At 38.0% G+C, this 16,358-nt stretch overlaps 1 long non-coding RNA gene across 1 annotated transcript in view; it reads left to right on the top strand.

Annotated features, from left to right (window-relative positions):
• Positions 1–16,358, top strand: part of LOC131481670 (uncharacterized) — a 114,622-nt gene that overhangs the window by 54,572 nt on the left and 43,692 nt on the right. Inside the window, exon 3 of the long non-coding RNA XR_009246495.1 lies at positions 10,282–10,416. This is a non-coding gene — a long non-coding RNA (uncharacterized LOC131481670). The remainder of the gene's footprint in view (positions 1–10,281; positions 10,417–16,358) is intronic.

The raw sequence follows: 16,358 nt of genomic DNA, 5'->3' as shown, positions 1-16,358 counted from the left end.
CCACGAGGGTGCTGGGTCCCAAGCTTCTGTGCCATCCTCGACTGCTTTCCCAGGCCACAAGCAGGGAGCTGGATGGGAAGCAGGGCCGCCGGGATCAAAACTGGCACCCATACAGGATCCTGGCACATTCAAGGTGAGGACTTCAGCGGCTAGGCCAATGCACTAGGCCTGGAGCCTTTAAATTTTGTATTTTCTCCTCAAATTCCCCAGGTTTCTCCAATAGTGATTGTCGGCTAATCTGGACAATTCACTATCATTGAACACTACATGCAAGCAACAAGGAAAAATCAATTCAGTGACCATGAAAGAACTAGAAATGAGCTACAGACTCATTGGGAAAGTTTATAAACCCTTCTCTTTGGGGCTTAGTTATTGCTTTTTGTTCTGAGACAGCAGCACTGAAGCACAAAATTTGCCAATAATTGGGGTCAATGTTCAGTCAGATCTCCTATACTCCAAAAAAGGATTTCAAGCCAACTAGCATATGGTGTGCAGTGTCTTCTGTTAGTTATAACTTCAGCTTCAAATAAGCTTGTGATGCCTGCAACTTTTCCAATAAGGAAAGTTAATGAGTTTCGTTTGACTAAAGTGATACAGAGGCCATGATTCTCAGCATCTAACCTCAAATACCATGTGTGAAATTAGAGATACTCTTGAAAGGATGCAAAATGTACATTAGTCCAATGCTTTTCTTCTCCTGCTTTTCTCTGTAGAACTTAAAGCCCATAGACAAGAAACTGGATCAAAATGTGCAGAGACTAGGTTCCAGTTTCTTAGAGAGTGGAACTCAAATAGTCTAGTCAATGATTTTGAAATAGGTTGGGATTGGCCAGACTGAAGGTCAGGCAGCTAGACCTTTTTGCCCAGCTTGCTAGGACCTAGGAAGCGACCAAAGGCACAAGGAATCCCGGTTTTCCAAGAAATATTGACCTACGGTCTGAATGTCTGGTTCTCAGAGGTTGCCTGTTTTTCCCCTCAAGTCCATTGTGTACTTACAGACATGCCATGCATGGTCCAATAAAACTCACTCACTCTTCTAAGTGTCACTTTCTTTTAAATTGGCCATTGCCGCTAGAACTGTTCTGAGAGTTAAAACTCAACAGAAATAACAACTGTTGCAGTAAAACTTTAGTAGTATTGTGAAAATTGGGTTACAAGGACACGAGTGACTCTAGCATCCCCACACAATCCTGAAACATGTCCCCAAAGTTAATGTGAAAACATCACTAGCAGCCTTTATGGCCCACTTCTCCCTCTGAATCTGCAGTTATCTCCTTCCTTTGTTCCAGAACTCCTGGGCATGCTCGTCTTCCATCACATCTCAACTCTGAATCTCTGCCACCAAAGCACCTGTGCAGTCGCACCTTGCAGCCCTCTGTGGAGGGATGCTTCCCTGGATGAATGTCTTCTTTGACATGAGCTAAAATTCCACATACAAATTTTGGTGGGCATTTGTATCCTCTAGGGTACCTGATAGTACTGTACTCAGAAGATTTGTACCCTGCCTGCTGATTCTTTTTGTGCAGGGCATCTTCTGTGTTAATAATTACCACACGTGTCTACGCATTGCATTCACCTGAGGATGTTTTAGGAACTCTAACTCAGACTCCAGCTTCAGAGATTCTAATTCAGTTGGTCTTAAAGAAGACTTGGATGTTTATATTTTCTAAATGTTCCTTTGCCAATTCTAATCTATCACCATTCCTTTCCCTTTTTGAAGGGAAATTCTTCTGATAAGTTGGGCAGAGAGAGAAAATGGTCAATGTCGAGAGGAAAAATTCTGGGTTTTCAGATTGGCCTGGAATTGACAGACATTGTCTAGGTTCCTCTCAGGTGATAATTATTGGGAAAAATACTAGGAAAATATCATTGGTTCCCAAGATATTCAGAAGACTCAGATGACATAGGCCTGTGGAAAAGTTTGTACACCTCAACTAAAGTATTGTGAAATATAATAACAAAAGAACATTTTATTCTTTATTGCAAACACCATCACAAAGCTGATGTCACCTAGCTATGAGAGAAAGAAGTGCAAATGCAAGTCATACGTGCCTGGGGAGTTCATTGCATAAATCTCAGGGCTTCTGAAACCATTAGAGAAATCAGAGCAAAGTAAGATACAGAGAACACTCAAGGTCTGCTCTTATATCATATCAGCCTCAGGATATGTCCAGAGTCAGGGCTCACTCGAGGATCAGAGTTAACATCTGTGAGAGCTAGGGAACCAAATCATATTCAAACTACCACATGCAACTCCTACCTCCCTGAATCTTAAGTCCTTCTCACAGTCATTTCATTGCTACCCATTCCGAAATCTTAACTCAGTCCAACAGTAATTCAAAAGCCTGAAGTCCTGAGTCTCATCTGAGACTCACATAAACTCAATGTGAAATCACATACAAGCTACGTAACTTTGAGACACAAAATGTTGGATAAGATGGAAAAGCAGAACGGAAGCAGTTACATCTCCACACCAAAATGAGAGTAAAGGAAATACATAGAAAGGATTCTAGCAAGGCAAGCATGAAATCCTAGAGCCACACACCCAGCATTTGGACCACAGTGTGGTTATGGAAGAGCCCCTCAGGGCTTGAAACTGCTCTGCCTCTATGTCTTGGCTGCTGATAGCCCATGATTTCATTCCCACAGGTAGGAGTCTCTGCAGCCACACTAGATGCTATTCTGACTGGGACACTGCAGCAACTCTGAACTCACATTTCAGCATGACATTGCCCTCATGGAATTTTCTGCAATGACTCCACCTATACAGCCAGTCTCTGCTTGGACCTGTCCTTCACTTGTCTAAGACATTCTTTGAAACTAAGGCACACGCTCCCATGTTACCACAGCCAACCACCTGACTGCTGAGGCTAAATTCTGACATCTGTAACTTTCCCAAGCTTGACCTCGCAACCACCAGATTTTCTCGGTGTGTATCCTATGTTGTCAGTAAGCCTACCTTTCCAGCATCTCCATTGGGTCTTCGCTCCAGCCACTCCACTTCATATTGTAGCATCCAAGGCTGAGGCTCCCAGTCCTGCAGCACCATCTTCCAAGCTTTCCCTTGAAAGCTCACTGGGAATCGCATTACCTCATCATGCTTACATTCTTCACACTTGTAATGGAAGCTTAATATGAGCACCAGTACCAAGAATGGCCACAGCTGGGGCCACGCCACTGTAGCCCTGAATTGCTTCTCCAGCCAAAAGGCAGTGAAATGAGTTCCAACATTGCATCCACTGCCCTCCTTGAAAGTTCTCTGGAGTTTCAAGCAACATTTTTGCCCTTTGAGGCTCCTAGGCCTGTGATAAACCAAGGAAGCCTCAAAGATCTCAGAAACCCTTTCTCTTGTTGAAATACCTGTGAGCACCTGAATCTCCTTTTATCTACACTAATCTCTTTAGTAAGTGGTCCTCCGTCTTATTTTCCCATCTGGGAAAATAAGCAAAACAAACCCCAAAAAACAACAACAAAAAAAACCAACTTTTTTTAATTGCCTTTCCTCTCTTGCCAGGTTATAAATTGTTCCAAACTTTTCTACTCTTTTGCTGTAAAACTTATTCACAGCAGTCAATAGTAAATACACCTGCTACAATTTTAACATTTTGTAATTCTCTGGTAAAAACTAGCTCACCATCTTTTGGTTCAGCCTCTTGTAAAATATCACCACATGGGAAAAATTAAGTTAGGTTCTTTGCTATAATGTAACAATTCATTTCACAACAGAATTTCATTACCATCTGAAACTTCTTTGTAGTGACCTTTACTAGCATTCTGGTATTCTGAAGTCTTATCAGAATCACCTGTGCTAATGCTCTGCTTAATGCTTTTCTTGGCAGCATCTTTCAAGCCTTTCTGACATCTACCAGTTCACCAATACTCCAGCCAGTTTTCCAATAGCAAAGATACCTGCACTTTTTTATTTGTACTTAATGGTTTCCCCATTCTGTTGTACCAGTTTTCTACAGTTAGGCTTTTCATTACTATAAATGTAGATTTGAGATGCTACTTAGAAGAGAGGAAGGTTTATTTTGGCTCGTTGTTTTGGAGTTCACAAAGATCAGCAGGGCCCCTTTGTTTCAACATCTCATGAGACTGGAGTGTGTGAGGAAAAAGAACCATGTGACACACTAGGAAGCAGAGATTTTAGCTGGGTCCAGTTCAGGCTTTTTAACAACCTCATCCCGGCAACTACCAGGATGGACAGTTACAAGTTAATAATATTGATTGGACAGTTACAAGTTAATAATATTGATAACCTAAAACTGATAACCAAGATTGGACAGTTACAAGTTAATAATATTGATAACCTAAAATTCAGAGATCTTGATCTCTAAAAGATTTTCGAAGGAACTTCTGATGGAAATAAATTGCGGTTTCTGTTAATGGCATGCGGTGGGATACACTAAAATGTTCAGGTTTGTCTAGTGTCTCTACCCCTTTTTAAAAATGATTTATTCCAGTTTCCAAAGAACAGCAGAAGCGTGTTTCAATGTTTCTAAACATAAAAAATACAAATGATTGGGGAATTAATTGTATTCATGCTTTGAGCTAGCATTAAGGTTAAGAATTACTAATCTTTTGAGAGACAGCCTGTGTTCCTAATCTGCTGAAAAAGAATTGATTGATAGTTAATGCGGTCTAGATGAGGATTGCATCTTAGAGGAAGGACTTTAGAAAAACTTATTTAGAGAGGAAATGCATGAAATTGACTATTATGGTTATTTTCCTGCAAAAGCATGATTGCAAAGATTACTTGCTGATTAACCTTTACATATTAAACATGCTTAACAGGAATTTGAAAGTCATGAGCCTATTTCATTTATACGGCTTTTAAAAACATTTTTGACCTAATTAGGAGGTTGAGTTTTAAGCCACTGAGCAGGAACTGTTGAGGTTAGAGGTGTATCAAAGGGGAAGTCATGTTTGTTCTGCTTCCTAGGACAGTGGGTGAATACACTTGTAGTGACATTAGCACTTCCATGCATTGGCTCTAGTGAATCTTGTGAAAACAAACACCAAAATTCAAATGTTTATTGAGTGCTTGTAAGTTTCAGAGTAGAGCTAACTTGCCACAAAATTTCTACACCATTCCAATAAAGCAGATATATTTACTAAAGAAGTTTTAGTATTTTGCCTTATCTTACATGATTGTTAATGTCAACTCTTTTTGGAACCCACGCTTGACAGAGTCTAAAGTTCAAACTCACGTTCAAGGACTATTTTTTGAAACAAATGTAGAATCCAGAATCACGTATAAATATAAATATGTCAAAGAACAAACATGGTTATAAATCAGGAATACTGAAATGAATTTACAAATGGTCACAAAATTGCTTCTATAGCAACAGAGGGAAGTTATTGAATCTCCAGTGGATATAATTTGTTCACATATCCACAAGAGGCGCTGTTTTGTTTTGCTATCAATTATCCACAATTTACAGAATTGTAAGATGGTTCAAAGACATTGAAAGATTCAGAGTTCATTCAGGTAACCATAGGTATGCTTTAAGCAATGTGTGTCTATTGGCTGAAGTGCTGCATTTCAAGAGAATACACTCTACTTTTGTTACAGTTAGGTTGTATGTTTCTAAAAACATATTTTATTTTTACCGATATGTTTTTCAGCTTTCCAAGCAGAACTTAATAAACCTGTGTGATGCTACCTTGATTAACTGATGGCATTTCGAATTTTGCTTTTACTTGTAAAGGATAGCTGGTATTTTGATTTCAAAATTATGTGTATGTCATGCACTACCTGACTTCCAAACCAGGATTTCAAAGTAACATTTTAAAAATCCCACTTAGGGCGAAACTTAAAGCGATAGTTTCATTGAATCTTGAACAATTACAACAATGCAATGATGGGGTGCAGAAAGCATCATGCTAAACGCTGACACCTTTTAAGTTAAAGAAAATTGAGAAAAATACAGAAGCAGAAAGGTTTTGGATTCAGTCTTGCTCCTCTGTCATTTGGAAACTCTCATATGACAGGTGTTCATTCCTAAACCCAAAAGAAAGTTATTTTACACAAGAGGACAACAGAAATCTGAGCACAGAGGTCTTGCTGCATTCCTTGCAGTTCATCATCAGATTGCAGCCTCATTTTATAATATATTCCTGAGACTCCATTCCTCATCAAACCTAAGCATACAAATAGACAATTTGGGTTTTCATTTCTGAAGGCCTCTATGCTGTTTAAAACCATGGCTACATGAATTTGTTACGTTTTGCATTTATTAATCTGTTTTTGTTTAAGAGATTTAATCATGAATCTTGCACTGAGTGACAAAAATATATGACTTTTTCTCCTACAATAACCAGTTGTGCTAATCAAAGACATTACTGAACTACTGCTTTAGTCCTAGCACAGCTTCTGATTCCAGCTTCCTGCGAAAGCAAACCCCGGAGACAGTCATGAGGACTTAAGTCCTTGCCTTCCCATCACTCATGGGGGAGACCCAGATTGAATCCCAGGCTCGTCTTTTCGGCTTGGTTCAGTTCCAATTGCTGTAGGAATCTCAGGACTGAACCCCTGTTTTTAATGACTTATGTATTTGAAAGAGAAGAGATAGAGTTCTCTTGTACCTGCTGGTTCACTCCCCAGGTGGTCACAAAAGTGAAAGCTGAGTCAAGCAGAGCTGAGCTAGGGGAAAGCCTAGAGCTGGGAGCTTCATTTTGGCTTCCCTCACAGGGCCAGCTCTGTGGCATAATGGGATAAATTGCTGCCTGCTACACCAGCATCCCATGTGGAATCAGTTCAGTGGTTTTACCTGCCACACCAGAACGCTGGCCCCTCCAGCTTTCAAATAAATCGCAAATGAAATTTCTTTTTCAGGCAAGAATTGGCATACTGGAATTGTAGCAGAGAATTAAGCTCCTGCTGTGGACACTGGAATTACATTCTGGAGCACTGGTTTTCAGTCCCAGCTGTTCTTCCCAGGGAGCCCTCTGATAATGCAATTGGGAAGCAGCATATGTAAGTGCAAGTTCTTCAATTCCTATATCCCCTGGGCTGTCTGATTGGAGTTCCTGGTCCCTGACTTTAGTCTGACCCATTTCCAACTGTTGTGGCTATTTGGGAAGTGAAGCAGTATACGGAAGATCTCTCTTCTCTTTCTGTTTTTCTTTCTGTTGTTCTTTTGAACAAATAAGCAAAAAGTCTTAAAATTAAAAGAAAAGGAAGTATTCAAGCACTATGGAAATGCCTATTAGGTTTATCCCTGTGTGAATTTCAACAAAAACTTATTTGCAAAAATAGATGCAAAATCAAATTTGGCTTGTAAACTGTAATTTGCTAACTCCTGGTTTAGAGTATTTGTGCTGGAATCAGACTGATGAATTTTCCCCCCGCTAGTTGTGTGACCCTTAGTGAGTTATTAAACATCTCTACCTTGTATCTGTTATCTCTGTAATGGGGATAACCTTACAAAATTAGGATTGGTGTGTTGGTGATAAGGAAGAAACAGGTACAGTAATCACAACTATCTGGCATATAGTCAGAGCTCCAGGGGCCTGGCCCTTCCCAATTTATTTTCACCTACAGTCTTTTGAAAGATTGTCATGTCACTGATTGATTGATTTTCATTGGTGTAAGTCCAGCAGGGATGTTCATTAACTTCATGATCTGTACTCATTGATTCATTTCATCACTTCATTTTACTATCACATGTCAATAGACATAAAATTTTTCTGTAAAGGCCATATAGCATCATGATAATAATGTTTGAAAATATTTTTAAAGAAATTAAAAATTTATAAAAGTAAAATTTGAGACTGGGAAAGATTAATGCATGAAACTCTACTTCCAGCTCCTAAAGTTGACTAAAACTCTTGGAAGAGTAAATTTGACCAGTATGTTTCTAAGTTGTTAGTAGCCATATACTGTTTTTGTTTTGCTTTTTTCCATTTGCCTCTTTGTTAGTCTCTGACTTCCCACAGGAGCACTCAGATTGGCATTTAGAATTCAATGTAAGTAGATATAAAATATTTTTGTACCTCTTACTGTGAGCTACCTAGTGAAGAATTAATGCTTTTGAAGAACATGTTTTCTTGACTTCCAAATATTTGGCCATAAAACAAGGATAACCACAAATCTCTTTCAAACAGTTAATTTTGTGCAGAGTCATGACACTTCCAAACTGGAGCGAGAATTGGAGACCTGCACACTGTTTTTGCTTATCTCGTGCAGTCCCCACTTCTAGAAGCTGTGGCTGGGGAGCTCCAAAACCTCCATATGGGTTAGTCATCTCTCATTGGAACTCGTTTCTAATCTTCATCCCCATGTTGAATCAATAATAACTGAGTTCCTGTGAGCACTGAAGAACCATGGCTGGATATTTTAACTTCTGCAACTTGAGGAAATAAGAAAGTGAGCAAAGGATTGAAAATTGAGGCAAATTGTTATTACAAAACAGAGCGCTTAGTTTAAATTCTGCGTTTCTATAATAAAAGTAGTAAAGAATTTTTTGTACTGTGTAATGTTCTATGCTTTTTGAAACATTTCCAAAGAACTTAATATCTGATCTCCAAAATAAAACCCATTGAGGTAGCAAAAAAAGGTGTTCTTTTCTTGTAAAAGAAAAACAGAATGGGAGGTCAGTTAATGACAGAAGTGAGAGAGAAACTAGAACTCCTGACTCCAAACTAAGGCTTTTTCCATTAAGACTAATTCCCTAAAACATTTCTGCCACTAGCATATCAATGCAGGACACTGTCTAATGAAATGCAGATGGCCTGTGAGTCTACTCTGTCTCCATCTGGAATGTACAGAATGAAGGGAAAGCAGTTCCTTTCCTTGGGTGCTTTAAGGAGGAATAGTAAGTTTTTATTACTAAGACATTTTCCATAAGTAAGCATATTGGTTTCCATTAATGGCATGCCACAGCTACCAAAATCAAGTCATAAAAAATACAGATCATGAGTGCCAAAGTACAAATAAACCTACTGAAACACCTTGGAGGGAAAATTTTCTTATAGACCCTCATGTGTTCAAGATGATGTGTACTTGGGAACATGTTTATGTAACAGGCATTCAAAGCAGAGTAATCACCTGGAGGGCAGATTGTGCAACTCAGGGAGTACATGGATCAAGGACATCCCGGGATTGTCTTGAGCATTAGGCGGGGATTCAAAGCACTCTGGTTCATGGCCAATCTGTCTGAGTTCAGACCTCAACTCTGTCTATCACATGTTAGGTCAGTTGCTGACCTCTAAGGTTCAGTGCTTTTGTACTTTCCTGAGCACTACAAGTAAAGATAACAACACACATACTCTTCCTTATCAGGCTGTAGTAGAATTAAATGAACCAAGCTCCTAGTCCTATGCTGCACATAAAAACATTCAATCCTTGGTATTTAGATAATAATATTCACTTGAGCATCTGAACTCTATGGAAATACGAAAGTCTCTATTTTCACAATTGTAGGTAAAACAAAACTTGAAACTTAGGCTTTTAGGTAATCAAAAGCATGCTGTCCACCGAAGAGGAGCTTGACCAACACTTAATTCACAAGTATCAGATAAGCACCCACTGTGTGTTAGTGCATAAGAAACAATATTTGGGTTTGTGGTTACCATTTGGTGTAGTGGTTACAACACAGCTTGGAATCCCTGCATCTTATATTAAAATGCTAGAGTTTGAGTCCCAGCTCTATTCCCTGTTTCTAGTTCCCAGTTCCAGCTTCCTGCAAATGCATGTCTTAGGAGATGGTAGGTATTGACTCACAGAGGTGAGTTCCAGCCACCAATGTGGGAGATGTGGATTGAGTTCCTAGCTCCTGATTTTGGTCTGGCCCTGTCAATTGCAGACATCTGAGAAATCCAGGGAATAGGAGATGTGTGTGTGTGTGTGTGTGTGTGTGTGTGTGTGCACATGCGCATTTTTTGCATAAGCAAAATCAATAAATCAATCAACTTTCAAAAATAAGTGTTCACTGAGCATTTAAATTCCTAACTCTAATGTTTAAGTCACAATACAGGAGAGACTATCAGACTCAATAGGATCAATTATCAAATGCATGATATTTACCAATATTTCTCAAAACTGGATATTTCCCAAATTTTTATGAAAGATCTTTATGATATTTAAATACTTTTATGAAAATCTTTTCAAATTAATTAATATAAATGTATTCTAGATCACTTTGGTGATAACATAAACTTGGTACTGCCACAACATTTGGGTGTAAAAGATTGCATTTGGGGGCTAGAGTTTGGCATAATGGGTAAAACTGCCACCTATAATAAGGACTGTTTCTTGTTCTGGTTGCTCCATTTCAGATCCAGCTCTCTGCTAATTGCCTGGGAAGAATGACATGAGTGGGCCCGTGTGCTTGAGCTGTTGCCATGTGGATGACCAGAGGCTCTTGGTATCTGACTTCAGTCTGACCCAACTCTAGCCATTGCAGCCATCTGGTAAGTGAGCCAACAATGAGAGATCTCTATGTCTTTTCCTCTCTCTTTCCATAAATCTGATATTCAAATATAAATAATAAATAAATAAATAAATAAATAAATATTTAGGGATGATTACATTTGAAGTTGTGGCTATGATTATGTGGTGTCCAAATTGTAGCACTTTCATCTATGCTTATTTGGATTACAAATAAATGAAGCTTTCAGTTTAAATAGTGAACCGGTATAAAGGTGAACTGATGTCAGAAACCTGCATGATTAATTGAAAGAGAAAAAAAGGAAAGAATTTGTGCTATCACATGAAACAAGACAATAATAGGCATGTTCATGTCAAACAACATAGTGTTATTGTGCACTTCATTCCTTTTAAAACAATGGCAAAAGAAAACTCACATTCAAATGATGCTGCATATTTTTTTTATTTTATTGTTTTTTTATTTATTTTGTAAATATGTTTTGACCTCATTGTTAAATAATTATCAGAGTTTATGTATCCATTCTAAACTCACTTCTTAATTTTCATCTTGTTGTTTATAGATCCTTCAGAAATTTCTGCATAGGTAAATTTCTTCTATAAATGCTTTTTTTGTTCCATTCAAATTTGAATGTCTTTATTTCTTCTTCTGGCCATATTGCACTCATCAGGATCCTTAATATGGTGCTGAATGAGAGAGATTAAGTTTCATTTTCTTAGGAGCTGATGTTTTTTTCTCGATATGAATCTTTCTGTTTTTATATGTAGGCCATCTGCCAACGTTGTTACCTGCAGACTCTCAGAATGTGTGATCCTCTGATCACACAAGGTTGCACAGATTAGGCAACTTATTTTAAAGCAAAAAACGTATAGGGGTAAGCACAGGGTAGTGTGATCTACTGAAACTGTCTTAGAATGTACCCACTCAGAGCTGCCAGCATGTGTGGTGCCAGACTAGAAATGAATACCCAGCAAAGGGGAAATGCCACCTCTGAGAATCCAGTACTTGCTCCCAGTAAATAAGTATACAGTTCCATGTCTGCCATTGGTAACATACCTGCATTACAGAGCCAAATGATAAAAATAACAAATGCCCTGCTTGTCTGCTTCCATCACTCTCAGAAACTTACTCAGGGAAGTCTTTGCTTACCATCTCAACAAAGAAGCTCTGAAGGATTATAGGGAAAGGAATGATAATTACATTAGCTGACTTTTTTCTAAGGTTCCTTCTGCCAGCAGGCCTGAGGGAAAGAAAAGAAATGAATTGATTCCCAGCATCAGGAGAGGATGGGCTGTAGTTAGACTTGAAACAGAGACTGTAACACGAAAGACTCTTAATCCAGAATACTTGCTGTCAGTTTGTGTCAGGTTGTACTAAAAAAAAATTTTTTTAAATGATCAGTTTCACCTAGTGGGTGATTTGCGACAGGATCAGAGGGCGTTTGTTGTAGACACAGATCCATTAGGAGAACATATAAACAGTTGCACAACTTGAAGAATTAGGGAGGGAAGAAAAGCCACAGGAAAGTTACCCAACAAAGAATACAAATGATTGAGGATATGCAAGCACAGACTAAAAATTGAAATTCTTCAATTATCTATTAAGTAAAATAGAGATAGATGCTTAGATCAATAGGACAAAAGCTTATCTTTGCCATCAGCTACTCTCTGCTTCTCTGTCCTTATTGCCTTGATCCACCCTTTGTCTGCCAAGACTTGCCTTGATGTTAAGCGCCATGGCTTTCTCACTTCAGGAAGGTAATTTGTTCCAACCTGTCTTTGTTGTTTTATTTCTAGCATGTAATACAGAATCTAAGACAAGGTCTGCAAGTATGTGTTAGATGAATGACTGACTCTCCAGTCGTAAAGCTATACAGTGAATGCTATGATACTCACAATTATGCTGTGGATGGACAATTATTTGTAATATATTTTAATTTAATAAGGTTATTAAGTAGTGTATGTGTCATAATCTTATTCTGAAAAGTAACACACAAATAGTAGTACTGGCTGGACTTAAAGTTTAATTCACAAATAATAATGTAGATTGTCTTTGTTGTTAAATAGCTAAATGCTTTACCAAAAGTTGCCATCTATATTTTCATATTTTTCTTAGTAATGAATAAATATAGTCTTTTAACATGAGAACAGAGGGCAGATGCTTGGCATAATAAAATCACTTGTAGAAATGCCCACATCTCAGAGTGCTTGGTTTGAGTCCTGTATCCCTGAGTCTAGCTTCCTACAAATGTGTAATTGAGAGGCAGCTGAATAGGATGGCTGAAGTGGCTGAGTCCTTGCCACCCTTATGGGAGGCCTGGAGTGAGTTTTAAGCTCCAAGCTTTAGCCATCTTGGTTCACTGAAGTTGAGAGTGAACTACAGGGTTGCTCTTTTTCTCTCTCTTGCCTCTGTCTGCCTCACAAATAAACAATAAGCAAATTACAAACATTGAAAAGGCTGAGCTGGTAAATTTAACCTAATGAGAAAAAAACTTATTGCTAATTATGATAATGGTGATGATAAACCTGATAATTACACTTCCAGATTATTGTCCATGTACAAAAAGAAGTAAAATATTGTCTGTGCATGACAGTAGAATAGTATAAGCCAGCTGGAAATATTTTTGACTCTTCAGGGAACATTAGGCAATGTGTGGACCCTAACCTGGGGGAGGGTGAGTTTCCTGTAACATGTAGTTGGTAGAGGGCTGAGTCATGGATAAATAGCCTACATTGCACAAGACAGTTCCCGCAACAGAGATTTAGCTGGTCCAAAGCATCCATTGAAATGGAGAGAACCATGTGAGGGAAATCAACATTTTGAGACTGAAGAATACAAGGCTTCTGCTTCAGATCAGTGGGGGAAACATGATTAACAACCAAACATGTACCTGTCATTTGGCTTGCAGTTATTCTAAACCAACTCTGAAGAAAAATGCTTTGAGGTTATTTCTATTACAATGGTGTATACATATGATTCATTATAGAGAGAGGAGAGGGAGAATAAAAGAACTACAGAAACAAGATGATGTTAGCTATTTAATTTGGCAGGTTCATGATAAGGGAGAATTTTTGAGGTGATAATGATCCCTTTAGGGCTTAGTACCTCAAGGCTCTGCCTGAATTGTCAGATATACTGAGTAGGTCCTGGCATTGCAATCACTGAACACTTCCAAAGGGTCCCACCATCTAAAGATATTTAAAATAAGGACCAGATAAATTGGTTATTATCTCTAAATTCAGATTTTTTAATTTAGTTATAAATCACAAAGATGTGATCTAAAACTTGTAAGAGCATGTTTGCATGTATAGTTATTTAAATGATTAATTTATATAATCAGCCATTTTGAAGTAAAAAAGAGAAAGATTATATATCTATTTGCTGATACCATAGATTGACAGTTCTGCTGAACTAGACTGCTATCAAAGCATTGTTATCAGTCTTCTGCATATTTGATAATGTAAACCTTGATCATAAATCCACAGAAGTTTCTGCATTAATCCTTCAAGTAAAAATATTGGGGTAATATCTATCCCATATGGCTATGTTAAGAATAAAAAGAAATGGCATATATAATAAATATAGTAAAATGGTAGCTATAAACTATGTTGAACACATAGTAAATGTTTAAGATTCCAAATTTAGGAGCTGGCTCTGTGGTATAGTGGATTAAGCAGTGACTTATAGCACAGGCATTCCCTATGGGTGCTGCTCTACATCTGACATAGCTCCCTGCTAATGTACCTGGGAAGACATCTGAAGATAGCCTAAGTCTCTAGGCCCCTACACCCATGTGGGAGGGCCAGAGAAAGCTTCTGTTTCCTGGCTTCATCCTGGCAAACCAGTCATTGCAGTCATCTGGGGAGTGACCCAGTAGATGGACATCTCTCTCTCTCGCTCTCTTGCTTTCTATCTGTGTGTGCATGTGCGTGTGTCTCCTCTCTAACTCTGCCTTTCAAATAAATCTCTAATAAAAATAAGAATTTAAAATGACATAAAAATACCTGTTCTCATGATGTGATGTGATGCCTTTCATAACCAGGCATCCATATCCACATGGCATTGCTGTAAATCTATGTTTGAAATATTTGGATGTCACTAGAACATAATAAGATTCTAAGACATAGGAGCCTGAGAATAATTTGCTCACATTTCTTCCTAACTCCTTTCATTTTTTGCAAAGTAATACCATACCTTAAATGAATACAAACCAATACCTTCAATGGAGAAATCATTTTTCATTTTTTTACTTTTAATTTTTATTTTTCATGATATAGTTCATTAGACTCAGTAGAAACCATTTTTTATAAATTATTTGGTCTCTGTACAATAAGAGTAACTAAACAGGGCCTGGCACATTGGACTAATGGCTAAAGTCCTCGCCTTGAATGCTCCAGGATCCCATATGGGTGCCAGTTCTAATCCCGGCAGCTCCACTTCCCATCCAGCTCCATGCTTGTGGCCTGGGAAAGCAGTCGGGGATGGCCCCAAACCTTGGAACCCTGCATCCATGTGGGAGACCTGGAGAAAGTTCCTGGCTCCTGGCTTTGGATTGGTGCAGCACCAGCCGTTGGGGTCACTTGGGGAGTGAATCATTGGACGGAAGATCTTCCTCTCTGTCTCTCCTCTCTATATCTGCCTTTCCAATAAAAATAAATAAATCTTTTTAAAAAAAGAGTAACTAAACAAATATGAAAATAGCTTTTCCTCTGATCGTTTTCAGAGACAATGGAAATATACATGATATCAATTTTGGGGCAGCAATCTGGCAGACATTAGAAACTGCTATTATGATATATATTTTGGTACTGATTCCACATGCAAATCCTAAAGTAGGCAATATTTTCCCTATTTCATGGGTGAGGAAGTTGAGGTTTAGAGATATTGTGATTTGGTCAAGGCCATATTGCTGTATGCTACATGATTTCGATTCAATTCCAGATTTCTCTGACTTGGATGCATATTGCTTCTCAGCAGCAATGTATTAGAAGGAAACTGGATAAGATAAAATCTATTGAACCTGTCGAGGGATAAATGAAAGTTAAAACAAGTTAAGTTTTCTTTTCTCTGGACCAAAGAAAATCCTTTGCTGTTTTAAAATAACTGAAAATAGTTGACTAACTTGTAAGTTCTCGTTTGTCATGCCAAATTTTCTCTTGCCTTTTACAATAAAACCCAGGGTATTGTTTTGGCCTGAATTTTGCTTCTTCAAAGCTAATGTGGTTGTTATGTTAATCCAAGGGAAGGAAGAAATCACTTAAAGGAATACAGACTATAGCCAAAATCTAGACTCAGATATGTTTCCATAAATTCATGTTTCCCGGATTGACCATCAAATCCTATCTTCTTGTTGGTTTCAATTGAAGTAATAATAAAAACACAGTTCTTTTATAGAATACAGCTAAGGAATCATCAATATCCATAAAACAACTAACCAGAGGATAAAAACATCCTGAAAAGAAATTATTCTTCCTTTCCTTTTCCTTCTAATCATGAGAGTCACTTCTCCCATATTTGCTTACCCTGGCACCCAGTCAAGTCTGTCTCTCATTGCTACTCACTCTCTTTATTGTATCTGTAACGTGTTTGCATAGGCATAGATCTCAGCTTTGTAATCAGATGAAGTGATGAAAGTAACTTTTACTTGAGTTCCATTTTCTCTGCATAAAACTAACTTTTTGAGTGTTCTGATATAATAAATTATAGGATACTTTAGGTAGGTCTAGATCTAAAATTAGAGCATGATTAGTGCCAGATGCTTCATAGTGGTATCAGAATCATCTTTTAAATTGCATTCTTTTATTATAGGCCCAAATATTGGACCACAATTTATGGCATTGGTTCTACAAATTAGGAGCCTTTGAATTAATGAGCAGTGGAATATAGCTTACACATGTAAATCATGTTCGATAATCACTGTGGGCAACAAATAGCTTATTTAAGAAGTTGATGAATCAGATATTAAAG

The sequence above is a fragment of the Ochotona princeps genome, chromosome 13 (genome assembly GCF_030435755.1).
Source record: "Ochotona princeps isolate mOchPri1 chromosome 13, mOchPri1.hap1, whole genome shotgun sequence".
Classification (NCBI taxonomy): Eukaryota; Metazoa; Chordata; class Mammalia; order Lagomorpha; family Ochotonidae; genus Ochotona; species Ochotona princeps.
The sequence above is the reverse complement of the archived record's forward strand: the minus strand, read 5'-3'. Positions and strand labels throughout refer to the sequence as shown.